This window comes from Ascaphus truei, chromosome 14, assembly GCF_040206685.1.
Source record: "Ascaphus truei isolate aAscTru1 chromosome 14, aAscTru1.hap1, whole genome shotgun sequence".
NCBI classification, from domain to species: domain Eukaryota; kingdom Metazoa; phylum Chordata; class Amphibia; order Anura; family Ascaphidae; genus Ascaphus; species Ascaphus truei.
The window spans coordinates 42,946,216-42,962,112 of record NC_134496.1 but is presented as its reverse complement, the minus strand read 5'-3'; the positions used below and the strand labels follow the sequence as shown (position 1 = coordinate 42,962,112).

At 42.2% G+C, this 15,897-nt stretch overlaps 1 long non-coding RNA gene across 1 annotated transcript in view; it reads left to right on the top strand.

The window, feature by feature from the left end:
- Positions 1–10,799, top strand: part of LOC142465432 (uncharacterized) — a 43,063-nt gene extending 32,264 nt beyond the window's left edge. Inside the window, exon 5 of the long non-coding RNA XR_012787881.1 lies at positions 9,312–10,799. This is a non-coding gene — a long non-coding RNA (uncharacterized LOC142465432). The remainder of the gene's footprint in view (positions 1–9,311) is intronic.
- Positions 10,800–15,897: the final 5,098 nt, after the last annotated feature.

The window sequence follows — 15,897 nt, the reverse complement described above, 5'->3', positions numbered from 1 at the left end:
TAACCCCTAGTATATACTGTATCACTAAAACATGTAAAAGACAACATACCATGAAAAAGCACTAACTAGTTAAACAGTGTTACATTATTATTTACGAGTTATTAGCAGCAAGCTACATTGTGGCATAGTAAGACTGAGTTTGAAATGTATTGTGTATGTTTAGAATGAGGATATTTAGCATGTTACATTATTTATTGATATCACATCGGACTTCCAGAAGAAAGAGGCAGACAGGTGCGTTTGCCAGGGACTCGGTGACATTCCTCATTCTCTTCTAAACAGTGACATACTTAAGTTACTCTACGTAAAAAGCAAAGAAGCAGAGAGAACAGGAAATATAAGGCGATGAATTCAATTTGTCCTAGTAGGTACTCTACTAAAAAAGAGAGGCGAGAGTGTTATTGAATAAAGCCTTTGTCCATGGTGTATGTTGCCTGGTGGGATTTCAGTTTGATTAAATTTACGTTAGAGTTACTTCACCGTTTGATTTTGTTTTGTTCAGTCAATTTGTGTCTGGCTGTCAAGGGCAGGCTGCAATTTTCTTGTCACATAAAAAAAATCATAGAATCATGTCGGGTAAAATCAGCTAAAACAACGGCATGAATCACTGGAGACCACATGTGTGAATAAAGACATTTTCCTAGCTGTGGTATAAACTTTCATGGTTGCTTAAGCACAGGCATTTGTCTATATTGAATTTTGTCATTTGTGCTGCGGTGGAAACATTTGATCCCACAGATATTCGCTGAAGACATTAGTAAGACGGCCTGTAAGATACTATCTGCTCAGGCCGGAGGCTTTGGTTTGTCGCGTCGTAAAATGGGATAGAAGTATGACAACTCATCAGAGTTACCCCATAAACAGCCTATACTTAATGAACATTATGTTTAAATAGCCAATGCAATGAAGACCTGTAGTATTTTGGGGGTCAGCAGTAAGGAGATTACAGAACATCCATTGCTATGTGTATAGAAAAGTAATGGTTATTGTTTCTGCTCCTCTCTTTTCTCTTCGATAGATAAAGTATGTGAAGTTCCTTCCCTGTACAGGGGTAGAGTTTAATTCAGCCCTCTGTTCTTTAACTATTCTTAAAGGGCATCATTTAGTCCTTGAAGCCCCATACGTGACCAACCTGTATCTCCATAAAGGGATTGGAACACCAACATATGGTGGTCAAGAGAAAAATGATAGGTTTGTGGTGTTGTCTCAACTTATAAACAGGGAAACAAGCTCCTTGTGTGTAGGTATCCAAACTCGTTATGGCTAAGATTCAATAACGGGTGCTACATTTTAGCACACCTTAAATCCCATTCATTTGAAGCTAAGACTTAGCACCTTTTAGTGAATAAGAGTCTATGGGACTTATTCTATAGGGTAGATCCTCAGAATTCTGTTACATTTGTGCTTATAACGGTCATTACCTAAATAGGTAGCGCCCGTTATTTTCCTCAGTTTAAGGGGTAATGATATGAAAAAATAACGTCCGTTAGTAAAAGTAGCAGCTTTATTTTAGTGGTATTAATGGTGATTTTCGTTGCGTAGAGATTCATTAACCTATATACTGCACATGTGCATTGACACAACTTTAATGGGAATAAAAATGAATGCATATGTGTTAAAGACTTTTTAATAATAATACTAACTTTATTCCATGTAGTACTTTTCTACCAATGGGACTCAGTGCTTCACAACTACAGTACAGCGCACAGTTTGCAGCACTTAGAATTGTCACAGGCACAACACTTACAGTCTATAATTTTGGTGCCGGAGGCACAGGGAGATAAAGTGACTTGGCCAAAATCACAATGCGGTGACACCGGGAATTGAACCAGGTTTGGTGATGTTGTTGTACAGTCAGCACCATTACTCACTGAGCCACGTGAGCTTTAGCCAAAATTAAAGCAATTATTGTTATAATATGGGTACCTTTTACATTTTTAAACTTTTTCACGTGTTTTTGTTACTTATAGGATCCTTCCTTCATGTATTTTAATAGTACATTATTAAAAGCGAATGTATAGGTTAATCAAGAGTGCTTTATAACGGGACTCTTTTGTATCCCAGTTCTTTATACTATGGGTAAGCATTCTTGTACACCCATACTTAATGCAGTTAAGATTATATACCATATTAGGTCACTCAAATATATCCTACATTCACTTTAATCACTAACTAACTGACGGAGCCACTGACTGAGCCACCAGTGCTGAAACAGGGATCTACTTAAACCTGACCTGTTGGTGGCCCTTGAGTACTGGAGTTGGCCACCCCTGATCTAGCCCTATACAGGCATACCCCGGTTTAAGGACACTCACTTTAAGTACACTCGCGAGTAAGGACATAGCGCCCAATAGGCAAACGGCAGCTCACGCATGCGCCTGTCAGCACGTCCTGAACAGCAATACCGGCTCCCTACCTGTACCGAAGCTGTGCGCAAGCGGGGAGACTATGAAGCCTGTTACAATGCGTTATTTACATCAGTTATGCACGTATATGAGGATTGCAGTACAGTACATGCATAGATAAGTGGGAAAAGGTAGTGCTTCACTTTAAGTACATTTTCGCTTTACATACATGCTCCGGACCCATTGCGTACATTAATGCGGGGTATGCCTGTATATGCTGAAGCCGGGTCCTTTTCAGACGAAATGTCCCATTTACTTCAATGTATAGAAATAAAACCCCTATATTTGTTGCTATTTTACATAATATCTTGGAAAACCTTGTTATTGCACTCATTGTGCATGTTACCCAGACTTCGCCACACTAATGCTCAAGAATTGCTTATTTTTACTTGTTCCTTCCATTCTGCTCTCCATGGCCTTAAATATCATTGTTCTTCTCAATTGAAATATATTCAACCTTCTGCTTTCCTACCTTTTAAACAATTTGATGACTTGAATCAGTCCGCAAGGATAAAATAGTATATATTTTTCCATTTGAATACAGCATTCAATGCACAGTGATGTCAATTCAGCAACAGAGCTACATTCGTGGAGTAAATTACCAATAAAGCTTACATTTCTGGGGAAAAAAAACTTACGCTCTATCAAATGCACATGGGGTTTACATTCATGAATGCTTCAAAATCGTATTAGCCTATAACTATGGTGTACACCATGAATAATTAACTTGAACTCAGACACTATATCTATTCTTGTGTGCAAGCTTCTGTCGATAAATCTCATTCTTTCCTTAATATTTCTGATAGCTGCGCACACAACGGAATCTCCTGAGCCAGCTGCTTTTAACACAATTAGTTTTTATAGAATATATCACATCTTCAATTCAATTACTCTCCATTTCTATCTACATTTTCCATTCTGACTCCTTATTAGACCTATATATAGGTATATCAGCATGCAATTTATAATATGCTTTGTTTTCTCAGTGATCAAGAATGAAAAATGTCCATTTAACGTCATTTTTTTGTTTAACAGAAAAGTTTTCTTTTGGGTTGTATACTTTAGCTTATTTTATTTGTATTTATACAAATATTTTACTAGGATAAAATACATTGGCACAGGTCCCGAACTCAGCTAAATCAGGGTAAATAACGTGACATTACCTACATAGGTAACAGATATTATTATCCCCGAGTTCAACAAGTGCCCACAAAAGTAAATATATGCAAAAATAACAGCGGTTAGTCATCTTATTAGAATAGACAACACCATGTGAAGTTAGCACTGCCTCGCTTTAACTTAACATCATTCACGTTACACCTGTCTTTGCTAAAAGTGGGCGGCGGTGCAACCTGTTTGAGTAGAGTCCCAGCTACTATATATATATATATATATATATATATATATATATATATATATATATATATATATATATATATCTCTCCCCTCAAACCTTCCTCCAAATAACTTATGGAGGAACACTTGTGCTCAAAAAGGAGCACACTTTAGACACCTGCTAATGAAATATGCAAAGTATATTTAAATTAGTCACACCTCACACCTCACTTCCAGAAGACCTGTACTGACAAGTCTAAGACCCCTTGTGATGAAGGGGGTACTAATATCAGGCCCAACAGGATCAGAACCCACAAGACCTGCTATTCAGGGCAGCAGCACTAGCACTGATCTATCTGAGAAGCTAGATAGCACGACTCTCACAGCAGCGCTACTGCTCACACCTGTAGCTAATCCTACTCATGGACACTCTCCTGTCTTCCTTTAAAAGCCGACCACTTCCTGGTGTGAGCAGTAGAGCGCTAAAGTATGTTGTGACAGTGGAGGTATCCAGCGTCTGAGATAATTCAATGCTAGAGCTGAATAGCAGAGATCGTGAATTCTGATCCTGTGCGCGTGTCACCAGTCAGCATTAGCCTTATGGAAATATTTTAGGAAGTGTGGGGTGTCAGTCATTTAAATATACTTTGCCTATCTCCCAGGTATCTTAGGTATGCTATTTTTTTTTAGCACAGGTGTTCCTCTGTATCAGGCCTGCACAACACGCGGCCCGCTCGCACTCACTGTGCGGCCTGTGGCGGTTTTGCCCGTTTTCCCCCTCCTCTTCCCTCCCCCTCCCGAGCCCGCTCTCCCCCTCCTCCCCCCGAGTCTCAGAGGAAGACAACGCACTTCTTCCCTCGTGTGCAGTCTGCCTGCTCTGCTCAGTCTGCTGCCCGCCTCTGCCGCCTCAACCGCAACCGATGAAATGATGATGTGAGATTCAGGGGGGAGGGTGATGTGAGATGCAGGAGGGAGGGAGATGTGAGAAGCAGGGGGGGTGGGATGTGTGTGGTGTGCAGGGGGGTATTGTGTGTGATGTGGAGGGGGAGTATTATGTGTGTGGGTGAGGGGGATAGATGGGGGTGTGAGAGATAGAGGGGGAGTCTTGCAAAAGCCACCGCCACTGGGGGGGGGGGGGAGGTGCAATGGAAACTGTTGTCCTGAGCCTCAGGAAAGCAGTCTATGGCCCTGTCTGGTATGACCATCCTCATATCTCCCCAGCACCCCTCATCCTCATCACATATCTCCCCCAGCACCCCTCATTATCATCATCCTCATATATCTGGGGTGGGGGGGAGATAATATGATGACGAGGGTGATGAGGGGTGCTGGGGGAGATATGAGGATGATGATGATGAGGGGTGCTGGGGGAGATATGATGATTAGGGGTGCTGGGGGAGATATGAGGATGATGATGATGATGATGATGATGATGATGATGAGGGGTGCTGAGGGAGATATATGATGATGCTGATGATGAGGAGTGCTGGGGGAGATATGATGATGATGATTTTACCTGTGCGACCCGAATCTGTTTTCCTTGGAGCAGTTCACCCCTTCCCACTTTACAAGTTGTGCAGGCCTGCTCTATATGTTATTTGGAGGGAGGTTTGAGAGGATATACTCTTGGGACTCTACTAAAATAGATTTCTTTCTGTAGGTTAAATTGGCTAACGGAGCTTTGTGGATCTGTTCCGTCGAGGGTTAATTCTGGGGGTTAATACTTGTTATTATGATACCCACCAAGCCTCTATGTTTGTTTATTTACACAACATAGTGAATTCCCCCCAAAAATGTTTTGCCAGTCATATAGGGCAAATATTTAGTAAGCACCTATTTGAACCATTTGCCAGAGGGGCAAAAAAGTGTTACTTACCCCTCTGGCACCAAAGGGGTTAACGGTTCTTCTGCCAAAACTAGCTGCTGACCCTAATAACCTACACTTGATGCTTTATAACCACACTGTACAAATGTACTAACACAATGATACAAACACAGACGCACTCATGGACACACAGTGCACATATATTACCACACGGACACACCTACAAAAACATTGAACCACAGATCACTGCTACATACAATGTATACACTTGCAAAAGTTTTCAAAACACATCTTACATTATGAATAACCTATATTATTACTACTATTATTATTAATAATACTAATAGACTATTATGTGAACGAGTGCTTGTAGCTTTCACTCCATGTTGTTTAGTGCGACTGCATCTCTTACGGTTTCCGAAAGATTTGAGGAGTGTCCTCCAGGAGTTTGTCCTGGAATAACGACTGATATACAGACGTGGGCTTGGCGTGGCACTGGTCCAGCCTGGGAAAGCCACGGCTTTTGTCCTGTGATGTGGTTTGCATTGGAGAACCATTCTTATAATCACAAATCTTGAGGCACTCAAGCCCTGAAAAAAAAAAAATCCATCTGGACAAACTGGAAATTAATATAAAAACATAGCTGGGCGAAAAAGAAAAAAAAACGTCTTAAAAGAGCTAAATCAGCAACCAGGATTTTAAGAGCAATTTCCTGCTCTTTGCAAAGTGTCTGACTAATGCTTAAACCCGCCTCTACATTTCATTGAGTTTTAGGGATCTGAAAGCTTTTTATAGTTGGAAACCCTTTAATTTATGTATTTTTATGGCTATATTATCTTGTGACAAGCAATGCTATTGACACCTAGGAACTTAAAGAGAAAACATTTAAGGTGGTGTAAAGAAAATTCTGCACACAGCTGCCATTATAAACGCAAGTCCCTATACGCTACTTAAAATTTCACCCTTAATTACCATGCCCCACAATGCATTTTTTTGTTCAGCGCGACAGGCAAATGTGTAATGAATTTCAATTCTATATTGATAAATATGTTATATTGCTGCATCCCAAAGTTTGAAACCTTGCAACTGTTTTAAGTAATTATATGAAAAAAATACACCTGGGGTAATTGGACTTGGGAGACCAAGTGAATACAAGAAATGCTATATTTTTTTTAATACATTTATATATGTAGTAAGAGATTTCCTGACCAAAAAAGGAGAAACATTTTCCATGTCTTACTTTGACACTTCCGTTCATTCCATTATTATGTGGACGTACTAAAAAGCATAAAGAAAAAAAGGAATGCACAGAGGAAAATAAATGGGCAGGAAACCAGCAGAGGAGTCCGAGTGAATATAAAGTGTAACAATATATATATATATATATATATATGTATATATATATATATATTCATATATATATATATATATATATAGCAAATGGAAATATTACTGCATGCTCATTCGCATGTCTTTGACAGGTCTGCAACCCTGCCTTTCACCATTACCACCCAGCACAGTGCTTCCACTGCAGCAAGGGATTCTGGGAAATTACATGCAAATGAGCACACAGTGCCACCTTTTGATTCAAAACCATATAACATGGTCCCCTATAAGTTTATGCTTGCTGCATTTCACAGCTTTTGAGCACAGCCTGGGTAAAGATGCATAGCCAGTAAACCCACCCAAAGACAGATTATATATATATATATATCTATATATATATAGAGAGAGAGAGAGAGAGAGAGAGAGAGAGAGAGAGAGAGAGAGAGAGAGAGAGAGAGAGAGAGAGAGAGAGAGAGAGAGAGAGAGAGAGAGAGAGAGAGAGAGAGAGAGAGAGAGAGAGAGAGAGAGAGAGAGAGAGAGAGAGAGAGAGAGAGAGAGAGAGATTATGAATACATCATAGGATATGACACAGGTAAGGGATTTTCCTTTCGTGTAGTGTTTTATATATCAGGAATACAGCAAGAAAACATTATCTTGCGGAAAAAAAGCATAATGCTGCATGTGATTGCCCGAAAATGAACGATTGTCCATGCATGATAAAACTATAGGTTTTTGGGGATTTGTTAAAATGAATTCCTTGTGAGCACACTAACATGTCTCAGAAAGATCTGCAGCCCTGCTTCACTCCATTATCTCCTTGCATATAATGCAGACTGAGCAATGACATGAAAATGAGTATAGTGTCACTTTTTGCTTCTAAGGAGCCCTGTAAGCGTATACCTGCCATATTACACAACTTTCCAGCACAGATTGGGTTAAAGAAGTGCAGAGCCCAGGGTTTTTGCCACTTTTTTACCCACCGTAACTTATTTAACATGTGCTTAAAATGTATTACTACTTCATGGTTCTGCCATATAAAGGGTTGGTGATAGCCCTGTTTATCAATGCTCAGATAATAGTAATAACAAGTGAAACCCCTTCACAATGTATTGTTAAACAAACTGCTTGCTTGAGTATTATATAGACAGTTGTTGCAACAGTAGGTCCCATGAATAAGCTGATATGACTCACTGTACAAATGAGCCCTCTAGTGGATAAAAGCAGTACTAAAATCTGAGTCCTTTTTTTTTCCATGATCATATTCTTTGGCCCAGAACAACACAGGTATTTGAAGTAAGAGAGAGTCCTATACCTGGGAACACATGTAGGAAATATGCAAATGATATTCCAATGATTCTCTTTCCTCCTCCACCACCACCACCACCACAGAAAGAGCCACATTTTAGGATCTGGGTGGGAGTAAGACATACAGAACATTGGAAGTTAATGCACTGTTAATAAGATCAACAGCCCTTGTTGGTTTCGCATATAATTAGCTTTGAGGATGCACATTACCTCGGGGAGAATAATGTTGCTGACTGATTTAGGTAACGTGAGGTTATGAGCCCTGATTTAATAAAGCTCTCTGGATCTAGCCTTTAAGTTAAAAAACAAAACAAAGCCCCAATCCCCACATCTCTTTTGTAGATGACATATTGAGATAATGGAAACCGCAGTGACTCTCAGAATGTTCCCTATTACTAAATAACAAGGCTTACTGTTTGAAGCATGTTATTCTAAATATTTGCTGATTCTTTATCATTTTGCTGCATGGGACAGCCCTATGTTCCATGCAGAAGCAGCCAAGGGCTGCACGGCCTGTCCCAGGTCAGCCGTGACTTCATACATCTGTAGAAGCATTTTGTGATTAATCAGCCTTTGGTTGTTGGTGATCTCCTCTATTGGTAAATGACCATGAGTACTGGGTATTACGCATTGAAGCAGCAAAACATGTGAAATGATATGGATTTTTTTTTAAAAATAAATCAGTTCTGTAATTTTAGATAATTGTGACTGTTTTTTTTTTCCTTTTCAACTCTTAATACCATTTTTCATTAGTTTTTTTTTTTCATATGCTGAGCATCCTTTGATTTCGATAGCAGGTTTTAGCCCAGCTTCCAAGCAGTGCAAGATCTTTGCAACATTTTCCTGTTTGTGATAATTTGTTGCCAAAGTTCCCAGCAGTTTGAGCTGGAAACGGTAACAATAGATAGGCACCTAATTGGGATTCTTACAGATTTATAACAGGAGCACCAAACGATTGCCAGGTTAGGTAAGAATGTAGAATACATGTCACATGCTGTAGATATAAAAACAAGAAACAAAAAGGGGGTGATGTAGTGTTGATGCAGGTGTAGTTCTCTCTAATTGTTTTTTTTTAACCCTCTCCCCCCCTTTTTTTTTACATGGATGGGATGCAGGAGATCAGCTTCCTATTGGTCCGCGGCTGACGCAGAGGATTTAAATGCACAGAAGTACTGGCATGTGGTTCCCGCATGAGAGGAAGAGCTGAGCCTTGGGGAGTAGTGGATACCGTAAGGGCCTACCTGACTCCAGTGGGACACCGTACTGAGTGACATCACATGATCGCGGTTGCTGATTCGGAGACAGAAGAGACATTTTCGGGCACTGATGCTGTGACTAAAAGACTGTCCTGAGTGGTATAAGTGTACCCTTAGCACGCTTACTGCGCTACAAGACTGGGAGAATGCGAGTGCTATTCTTTGCCCTCCCAGATCTGTTATTGTCCATTATCTTCTTCTCGTGTTTATCTTTAGAGGAGAACCTTGGTTTGCAATTTGACCATCACTGACCGCTGCATTTGATTAGCCAACCACAACTTACCTGCTGTGAGTGCTTATTTTCACCATTTGAGCACTGCACTTATTTCATTTGAATCATTCACACTCCATTGCGCCTTGTTCTTTTTGTATCACAGAAGTCCCGGCGCTCCCTTTCTCTGCATGCATCTTGGGAATCGTGGGAACACCAGAGTTTTAATTACGCTGTCCAGCGACAGCTTGGGAGAAAGGATTTAACTGTGCTCCCTTGTTCATGCTTGGGTGCCCCAAATGAGGATGGCTGCGTTACCTGTGTATTTATACCATGATAACATATGGCAAAAGATCATTGTTTGGCGGAATATTCCCTTATTTAACCCCTTCAGTTCCCTTATGATGTACACTGTACATCATGGGCTTTTGTGATGTCTCTAGGCAATGCTCGGGATCGGCGCTCGCCCAAACTAAACCAAAGGGCAGTAGGTGAAAGCTGTGGAGTGCATGGAGCTTGGCGCGTTAATGCACTAGTGTATTGTAAGTGCTTAATGTACTATATACCATTATGCACAACCTTTTTTTAGCCCTTGACCCCTACATTTAAATGTCCACAACACGAGCCCCCCCACCCACAGCCCCCCAAAACATGAACTGAATGAACTCTGTGGGGGTCCCTGCTTCAGAATGGGATCCCGGCAGCATTAATACTCTGACCGAAACGACATAAACTAACACACACTACAGCAGCAGCCCGTGTGTCTCTCCCTCACTGGGGGATCTCTCCCTCACTGGGGGGTCTCTCCCTCCCTGGGGTCTCTATCCCTCCCTGGGGTCTCTATCCCTCCCTGGGGTCTCTCTCCCTCCCTGGGGTCTCTATCCCTCCCTGGGATCTCTATCCCTCCCTGGGATCTCTATCCCTCCCTGGGGTCTCTATCCCTCCCTGGGGTCTCTATCCCTCCCTGGGGTCTCTCTCCCTCCGGCAGCCGGGATGATGCCGTAGATGCCCGAATAAGGGCATATCCTTATTCAGGTATCTACAACGTTATCGAAGGCTGACAGGAGAGACAGCACAGAGGGAGAGAGACAGCACAGAGGGAGAGAGACAGCACAGAGGGAGAGAGACAGCACAGAGGGAGAGAGACAGCACAGAGGGAGAGAGACAGCACAGAGGGAGAGAGACAGCACAGAGGGAGAGAGACAGCACAGAGGGAGAGAGAGTGCACAGAGGGAGAGAGACAGCACAGAGGGAGAAACAGCACAGAGAGGGAGAGAGACAGCACATAGGGAGAGAGACAGCACAGAGGGAGAGAAACAGCACAGAGGGAGAGAGACAGCACAGAGGGAGAGAGACAGCACAAAGGGGGAGAGACAGCACAGAGGGAGAGAGACAGCACAGAGTTAGAGAGACAGCACAGAGGGAGAGAAACAGCACAGAGGGAGAGAAACAGCACAGAGGAGAGAGACTGCACAGAGGGAGAGAGAGTGCACAGAGGGAGAGAGACAGCACAGAGGGAGAGAGACAGCACAGAGGGAGAGAGAGCACAGAGGGAGAGAGACAGCACAGAGGGAGAGAGACAGCACAGAGGGAGAGAGACAGCACAGAGGGAGAGAGACAGCACAGAGGGAGAAACAGCACAGAGGGAGAGAGACAGCACAGAGGGAGAGAGCACAGCACAGAGGGAGAGAGAAAGCACAGAGGGAGAGATACAGCACAGAGGGAGAGAGACACGGGTGGCTGTAAGTTATTTTCTTTAGTTTCACTCAGAAGGTTAATGCTGTGTGTCCCATTCAGAAGCAGGGCCTCCCGCAGAGTTAATCCTCTAATGTTTTGGCGACCCGCAGATATTTTCCAATGAACCCCAAGGTGGTTCTGACCCATGGGTTGCGCACCACTGCTATATAACATCACATGGATGGGGCTCCTTGGTAGAGAGACATGTAAGAATGTTAATATCATTCAGTACTATACATAGAGACGAAGCTGACATTGTCCCCATACGCACTATTATTTCAAACATCCTGTAGCCCAACTTTAGGTTCAATGTGATAGAAACGTGTGTCTATTTTGGAGATAGACTTGTGTAACCCTCCTTGCCCAGCTTCTAGGGGGGCTACATTGGTGTACTGCCTGTGGCTACTCTACATGGGTTACCTTGACTCAGGGGCTGGATTCAGGCGGTGGGTGATAAGGTAGCAAGGTTGTAGAATAATGGACGTCAGGAACTTTTGTCGTACTACAATCTTTAATTCAGATCCCCAGGCACGGGGAACATTCACATTTCCAGACGTGTATGATTTTATATTAAACATATAGTTTCTTCCTTCAGTGCCCACTTTGAACACTATAATGGAGGTATATTAACGTAGTTTCTTTCTTGTGTAGGACCCAGCCCCCCTCTCCCCCTGTTGCTTTGGGATACTCTTTGCTTGGGGAATCCTGGTGGGTTCTTTGTAAGTGACCACTAGACATTTAGCCAGTTTGGGAACTGCCACTTCCTTACAGACTAAGGGGAAAGGTTACGCAGATCTGCGTTCAGAGCTGATCTGCTTACACCCAGGGGCCCTTTTGACAAGGCCCCCTGTGACATGATGGTTTCCTATTCGTTAGCTATTTTGGACTCCCTTAGCCTTGGGATCCTAACTAGCAGGGGCACTGTTCCTATCTACAACACAATAAAATAGGGGGGGGGGGGGGGTCTGGTCAGTGATATTACTTTAAGAACATACCTATATACTCTCCCCGAGGCTCCCCTCCTCTTGTCCTCCGGGAACCTAACCTTCTCAAACTTCCCCCTCTCTATTATACTCCTCCGTGACATCATGATCCCATAGCAACACAGGGTGGTGCCCGATACACTCCAATTTTCTAGTAACCCTTTAGGAGGGGGGTTACACTTGAATTATTTGAATAAGTGGGGACATTTTGACTTTGAATGATTAAACTGAAGTTTTTATCGCAATTCCCCAAATTTTAGCAGTGATGAAAATGATGCGCAAATGACTTCACACCTTCTATCTCACAAAAGTCACAGAATATAAGATATAGTAATACTTTCCAGCCCTGCGATTAGACGCAGCTCCAAAAGATCAGACTTTCCAAAAAGTCTGTACAAGAGTATCCAAAGGTCGTCACTCAAACGGTTTCCCACTGATGTCTCAAGGACTCCTCACGCTTCCTGTGTATCCATCTCTGCAATCGTACCAACACGTTTCCCTGCTAATTCGCAGTTTCCTCAGGGGCAACATCGGCGGGACATAAAACACAAAAATAGGAGCGCTTGGAAAGAGACAAAAGACCGAAATTAATGCACAAAATATTTATGTTTTAAGTAAAGAACATATAACACTACGTAAAAAATTGATCACATTGATCTTAAAAGTCCATGACACACATAGAGGGTCGGGCTCCGTTGAACAGACCCCGCGATAGGAAAACCCTCAGTTTTTATAGGGAGAGAGTCCAAAGGTAGATGGCATAAACAGACATGGAGCTCAAAAAATCCCGTCGGCGTCCTCGTGGTGTCTATGGACTGCAGCCCAGAAGTCCGTCATCACGGTCGTCGTTTTACTGCGTCTGATGTCACCTACGCATTTCGTGTCATATGACAAGTTCCACAAACAAACTTCTTCGTTGTGCTTCTGGGGATGTAGCTAGAAAGGTACCTGTTTCCACATTGGGGGGCAATGTCCGGTAATTAAAGAGCTATGCTCTGAGGTGTTTACGTTTCTTAATGACACGCTGGATAATTCACTTATGCTCTCCCCATGGTAGGCACTTCTCCATAGAAAACCTCCTAACACTAATGGCAGGCAGAGGAAATTGATTAACCCCATTTTCTCGGCTGTCTGCTGTACCATTGGCATGGAAAGGTGCAACCCCTAGACTCCATCAGTCATCAATAAGGTTTGGAACGCCATGAGTCTTGAGAAACTTACAGCTTCACTCACTGACTCTGATAAATTTATGATGACTTGGGACTAGGGTTGCCAGGTGGCTTTCCAAAAATACTGGACACAATGGTACACACACACACCTCTCTGCTCCATACTGTTTCCTCCTCTCCTTGGCCCCATCCCCAGGCTCCTGACACCTCCTCCTGATTGGCTGCTGCTCGGTAATGCAGCCAATCAGGATGGAGGGAGCTGCCCAACCCCCTAGCAATAGCCCTGTTTGGGAACATCCTGTGTTCCCCTATGTTTGTCAGGTGACTATGTCCAGAGGTAATGCCGGACACAGACATGTCCAGTGTTACCTATAATTTTTTACTGGACAGTGTGTCCAAATACAGGACAGTCCGGTTCAATACTGGACACCTGGCAACCTTATTTGGAATCTTTGGGTTACGAAATGAGAACACACCTCATTTGACATGACCACCTTTTCCCTCTAATGTCTGATAGAACTATAACAGTCAAGATTTCAAAGAGTATATTTATACGCCTGCAGTCATGAGTACTAACATGTTAGTACTCATGACTACAGGCGTATAAATATACTCTTTGAAATGTATAGATATGTACGTACTGTGGGTTACCCATTCATATTTATCTGAGTCTGCATAACCCTCCCCCCTCTCCACCACCCTATCCCCTCCCTCCCGCAATTTAATATTTCCTGTTAGCTTTTTTTATTTTCACCCCATAAAACTTTAATGGAAAAACAATGGTGCTCACGCTTTACTGGGGCCAATAGGAATCTACAATGTCACCCATTGCTACTTCCTATTGGCCCATGTGACATGGGGGACTGCGATAGAATATGTATTTTGGGGACCAGTAGGTCCACGGAGAATAAATGAATGCGGTTCAGCTCTGGAGACCTCCTTACGTTATTGAAGGTGAAGAACTGCTCCTTGTAGATGTCCTAGACATTTTACAAAATCAAAAAGGTACAAATGCCAACCAGATTTATATTTGCAATAGATAAACAAATTATGCAATGCTCAGCGTGAGCAAGTATATGCAATAAAGATAATTAGAATCCTTTAGCTGGAGTACCCTTAAGGTATCAATAGATGAGGTAGTCTCCTATGAAACCAATCAACTGGTAGTATCCCACATGGCACTGTAGTAAGGTATACACACAATAAAGTGTCCAGAAACATACATGAAATAATATAGTGTGATGAATGGTAGAAGAGATATAATTCTCAAGGACTCGCATGTAGTGCAGCATCTTTGGGTGATGATTAACGTCCTCCACGTTCCTCGGGTACAGGTGTGCTGATGTCTTAATTCAAATGCAGAAACAGGAACCAAAAAAAGACAAAGCACTACTTTCCAGCAGGTAAAAATGATCAAAAAAGCAGGGAGTGCGTTCCCAAAGTGAAAAACAGAGCTAATGTATTAGCAGCATGGATACATACAGCATACACAGGCAAAACAAAGCCTCCATCTACATGTTTCAAGTGTTAGCTCTTTATCAACCTTGATAAAGAGCTAACGCTTGCAACATGTACGTGGAGGCTTTTTTGTTTTTGTTTTGCCTGTGTATGCTGTATGTATCCACGCTGCTAATAAATTAGCCCTGTTTTACACTTTGGGAACGCTCTCCCTGCTTTTTTGATTATATTTGCAATAGGTTAAAGCATTGATGATTTCCTCCATGATATCAGATTAATCTTGAGAGTACTTGAGAACTGAGGTGATCAGTTGGACATGCAGCAAAGTCCTTGATTAATGCGATACTTCGTGTTCTGCGGTGCTCATGCACTTACATTGGTTGATAGGTCAGTTTTGAGATGTACTATTGATTTCACATTGTACGTGGTATATACTGTATGATAGCTCTCAGGCATTCTTATTGTGCTCACAACAGAGACAAAAAAACACATTGTAACACGTCAGGACAATCCATGTTTGCTGCTGTATGTTACTTTAAAAAGATTCCATTTGTAGTTGTGTATTTAAATTGCTTCTTTTTATATTCATAGTGATTTGGATGAGTCAACAGGAAATTAAATGATTAATCAATGTTTTAATCCTTTATTGTCAGGGGCCCCTGGAATAGGTTGCAAAAACAATAGATGATGGGCCGCAGAGGGATTCCATGATGGTGGCAAAAGGACGGCTGCATTTTCAATGCAAATACTCTGTTATATTACCTAAGGTCATTTCTGTAACTTATATAGGTTGAAACCTATCCCAGCTTCACATTGCAAAGCCAGTATAACCAGCCTCACACTGATGAGACCCAAAAGGTCGAAACAGCTGCGTGTGAGTAGGTTTA